Source organism: Callorhinus ursinus, unplaced genomic scaffold (assembly GCF_003265705.2).
Source record: "Callorhinus ursinus isolate GAN/ISIS: 27379988/994484 unplaced genomic scaffold, GSC_fseal_2.0 scaffold53, whole genome shotgun sequence".
NCBI classification, from domain to species: domain Eukaryota; kingdom Metazoa; phylum Chordata; class Mammalia; order Carnivora; family Otariidae; genus Callorhinus; species Callorhinus ursinus.
In genome coordinates, this window is record NW_027397115.1 from 2831751 (window position 1) to 2836762 (window position 5012).

Here is a 5012-nt window from a genome sequence, read left to right on the forward strand (position 1 = left end):
AATGGTCAAAACTGAAAGACAGGCCATGACTTTCACCACTCAGGATTTTGTCACTGACCAGTTATTGATGGATTCTGACCCCAGTGGGGAGAAAATGAACTCAGTTCATCTGATGGGGGAAATGCTCAGGTGGCCAGCCTCTAAGATGGCTCCCAGGGATCCTTGCTTCCTGTATAGTCCCCCTCACAACTGGCTTATGTGACCAGGGTAGAATACAGTGGGAATTTGTGACTTCCAAGGCGAGGTCCTAAGAGGCATTATGGCTTTACCTTATTCTCTCGGATCACTTGCTCTGGGAGAAACCAGCTGCCATGTTGTGAGGTCACACAAACATCTCCATGGAGACACCATGGAGAGAAACTGATGGCTCTGGCCAAGAGCCAACACCAACTTGGCAGCCATGGGACTGTGCCGCCTGAAAAACGGATCCTCCTTCAGCCCCAGTCAAACCTTCAGATGATGCAGCCCTGGCTCTCATCGTGACTGAGACCGTGTGACAGATTCTCAGCCAGGACCACCCAGCTAGGCTGCTACCAAGTTCTTAACGCCGAAAAACTGTGTGAGATCCTAAATATTAGTTGTTGACCCAAGCCACTAAGTTTTGGGGTGATTTGTTATATAGCAATAGGTGACTAACACAGAGCCTTAGTTATTACATTATGAGGACTTTTTCTGAATCATAGATAAGTAAGATTACCCATAAGTCTTAGTGGGTACAGGAGAGCTGGAAGGGACAGTGAAGGAGGAGTAAAATGTGAAAAAAAAAAGACACTTTTGCTCGGTTTCAATCTTACTAATAACAGCAATTACTGAGAGCTAGCCTATTTTGGCACCTTTTTACCCGTCTGCTTCCCTGCTCTTTTTCCCACCTGTCTCCACTTCAGAAACTTTGTATTCACTGTTCCTCCACCTGGAACAGTCTCCCCAGATCTTCACATGGCTCCTTCCCTCCCACCATTCGGGTTCAGCTCACATGGCGCTTTCTTCCCTGACCACCCTTGCCACCCTGCTCGCACTCTGGTTACCCTCACTGCCCCTGGGCTCCATTCATTAGCTTAATTCACCCGTCCTCACCACCGATGGCACCCCCATGGGGGCAGGGTCCCAATCTCTCCTGCTCACTGCCCTGAAACCTGCCTGGCACACTATTTTGTGTAATCTTCCCAAGGGTCTGAGGGTCAGTCCCATGATTATTCCTTTTTACAAATAAAAAAATCTGAGGTTGGTCATACAGCCGGTAAACATTAGAGTCGGGACTCCAGTCTCGGCCCGTCCATCTTGACGCTCAACCGGCATGCTGGGTGTACAGGGGCCATTCAGACAGGGTGTGCTGGGGAAGTGAAGGCACTGTGGGGCAGGCTGTGTCTGAGATTCACGGGGCAAGGTGTAGGGATGGGGTGAGGTGGGCTGGCATGATGGAAATTAAGAATCCGTGGTGGTTTTTTTGTTGGCCCCTCTACAAATTTCAAAATTCCTAATTCTATGCCTTAGAACACTTTCAGCTTTAAAGACCTAAAATGGTGTTTTTTTTTTTACACACTAAACCCCAGCAAATACAGTAGGTGTCAGTAAATGTACATTCATTCAGTCATTAACTGTCTATTGTGTTCCAGACATAATTCCAGGCACAGGAGATCCATCAATAACCAAACAGATGAAACGTCCTGCCCTCATTGACATTTCCTGTCTTGCCTTTGAGTGAGGGAGAATGGCAGAACAATGAATAACCAAATAAAACAAGTAACCATATAACGGAAATAGTAACAGCTTTCAAAAACCATTGAGGATGAAGCCAGAAAGGCTCAGCGGTAGAAATCTCCAGGAGACACTTCTTTTAGGTGATGTGATTGGGGAGGTTTTTTGCCATAAAGCTTTAACCTGGGAAATGGGGACTAGTAGTCATAGGAGACAGAAGGCATGTGTGCAAATTCCCTGAGGTGGTGGAGAGTTCGACCTGCTCAGGGGCATAACGGAGGTCAGCATGACGAGACTAAAGCCAGCAAACCTGAGTTGGCGGGAGAGGAGGTCAGACAGGTGGACAGGTACAGACCATGTCAGCTTCTGTAAGGATAAGGCAAGGACTTGGGATTTTATTTCAAATGTCCAAGGATGCCATTGGAAGGTTGGGGTATAGATATGATTCTTTTTTTGATTAATAGACTTTTCTAGAGCAGTTTTAGGTTTTTAGAAAAGTTGAACAGATGGGCGCCTGGGTGCCTCAGTTGGTTAAACGACTGCCTTCGGCTCAGGTCATGATCCCGGAGTGCCGGGATCGAGTCCCGCATCGGGCTCCCTGCTCAGTGGGGAGTCTGCTTCTCCCTCTGACCCTCCCCCCGCTCATGTTCTCTCTCTCCATTCTCTCTCAAATAAATAAATAAAATCTTTAAAAAAAAAAGTTGAACGGAAAGGACAGAGAGTTTCCATGTACCCCCTTCTCCCCCCAGCTAGGCTCCCCTATTATTACCATCTTGCAATAGTGAGCTACATTGGTTACAACTGATGAACCGATCCTGATACATCATTGTTAACTCGAGTCTGCACTGTACCTTAGGGTTCAGTCTTGGTGGTGTCCATTCCTTGGGTCTTGACAAATGTCTCATAACATCCATGCACCTTTACAGTATCATACAGAGCAGCTTCGCTGCCCCCCACCGATCCCGTGTGCCACCTACTCACCCTTCTCATCGCTCCCCTGCCCTCAAGCCCCGGTAACCACTAATCTCATTGTCTCTGTATTTTGCCTTTTCCAAAATGTCCTATAGTTGGAGTCACACAGCAAGTCACCTTTTCAGACTGACTTCTTTTCACTTAACAAGATGCACTCAAGGTCCCTTGCCATGGCCTGGTAGCTCTTTTTTTTTTTTTTTTTTTTTGCTGAATTATTCCACCGTCTGGCTGTACCATGGCTTGTCTATCCCTTTGACCCTGCTGCGTGAGAATTAGGGGATCAATTGCCTGGTTGTCACACCTGTGAGGCAGTGGAGGAAGTAGGATGGGCAGAGGGAAAGGCCCAACAACCATGCTTGCTCCTGATCCCCTAGGCAGCTGGCCCACACCCCTGCCCTCCCCTGGTCCCCACAAGCCATCCACTGACTGGACATAGCCCCTGACCGATGGCGATCCGTCTGCAAGCCCAGGTTCTCACAGCCTCTCCTGAGGATATCAGAAGCCCGACTTCACATGAGCCCCCATGGAATGACAACACAATGAGAATAAAAATACAAAGGGGGCTCTTTATGATGAAACTGTCCTCAAAACCATTGCCACATTCGAAAATAACAATCAGTCAATTTTTCCGCACTCGTTCCCAACCCAACCCACAATCGTGTCTTGCTGGAAACCCAGAAGACAGGACTTTGAAGATCCCTCTCCGGCTCTGGAGGGTGATTCAGAGTTGGGTTTGGTGACTGTGTGTGAGCATGTTTTCAGACAGGCCACCAGAAGCTCTGCATTGTTTTAGAATCCCTTCAAACACGGGCCATAAATCAAACTCATCCAAGATGCACGGTGGGGAAAGGCACAACCCAATGGGGGTTGCGCTCTTGGCGCTCAGCGGCTCTCCTCACAGTGTTTTAGATCAAGGGCAGCAGGCGGGATGGGGGGCGGTGGGGAGGGCTCCCCCCTGCTTTTCCATTGCTCAACCCATTCTGTCAGCTTGGGTGTTTGCCACCCAGGCTGGGAAGCAGAGCAGGAACGGACTGACTGGCAGACAACAGACTCAGAGTACAAGAAGCAGGGAGGGGCTGCCCCAAATGTCAGGGCTCCGGGTGTGCAGACTGTGAAGGACCCGCTCCAGAGTGACAGCAGGTCACAGCTTAGTGGCTACTGGCCACACGGCAGGGAGGTGACCTTAAGGAGGTGACGGACCCTCTCTGAGTCTTGGCTCTCCGTTTGTGAAGTAGGAATGACGGTAGCGTCCCCACCCCACCCCACCTCCTGCCTCTTGATTATTTGGGAAGATGGGTTTTGTCTCCCTCCACCAAAAAAGTTTTATTAAGATATAATTAAGATACTATGACATTCATCTATTGTAGGTGTGTAGTTCAATGAGCTTAATTTAGTACATTTTGATGATTGTGCAGACACATCCCCAGCCCCATTTAGAATACTTTCATTGCCCCCAAAATTCCTGTGAGCAGTCAGTCCTGCTCTCACACCCCCTGGGAGCAACCAGTATCTACGTAGGTATGTTTTTTTTTTTTAAAGATTTTATTTATTTATTTGAGAGGGAGAGAATGAGAAACAGCACAAGAGGGAAGAGGGTCAGAGGGAGAAGCAGACTTCCTGCTGAGCAGGGAGCCCGATGTGGGACTCGATCCCGGGACTCCAGGATCATGACCTGAGCCGAAGGCAGTCGCTTAACCAACTGAGCCACCCAGGCGCCCCTCTACGTAGGTATGTTTTTGAAAGTGTCTAGAATTAGCAGCACCTCCCTTCAGGCAGGACCGTTTACATCGCGGCCCCTAGACTTGCTCATTACACAACTCGCACAACCATCCACGGCAGCCTTGTTTGTGTGCCTCAGTCACCGGCAATGATTATTCCCTACACATTATGTTATCTGGGGGAAAGGCTCAGGATACAACAGAGAGTGAAATGGAACTGAAAACTCTGAAAAAGTACTGGGTGTTATGAACAAACAATGAATCATGGAACACTACACCAAAACAAATTATGTAATATATGGTGATTAACATAACAATAAAAAAATTTTTTAAAAAAGTACAGTCTTCATTTGGTTAAAAATGCGTATGTACACACAAATCAAAAAAAGGAATCTAGCAGGAAATATACCAACCTTTTCATAGTAATCGTCTTGGGTGACAGATACTGATTTTTGTATACTTTTCTGCGCTCCATAAGATACACGCAATAAGATACATGCTATTTTTATAATGCATGACTTCTGTGACTGGAGAAGGAAGGTAATGCATTCATTCTTCTCTTCCTCTTTCAAGATGGGTGGGTTGATTCCTATGGCGACATAGACAAAGACACTTTGTGGATCCTCA

The 5012-nt window shown here is 47.5% G+C and overlaps 1 long non-coding RNA gene across 1 annotated transcript; it reads left to right on the forward strand.

Moving 5' to 3' along the window:
- The first annotated feature begins 359 nt into the window (after positions 1-359).
- Positions 360-1752, forward strand: LOC112809868 (uncharacterized). Its single transcript, XR_012375599.1, has 2 exons — positions 360-557; positions 1614-1752. It is a non-coding gene; the product is annotated as an uncharacterized lncRNA (long non-coding RNA).
- The last annotated feature ends 3260 nt before the right edge of the window (positions 1753-5012 follow it).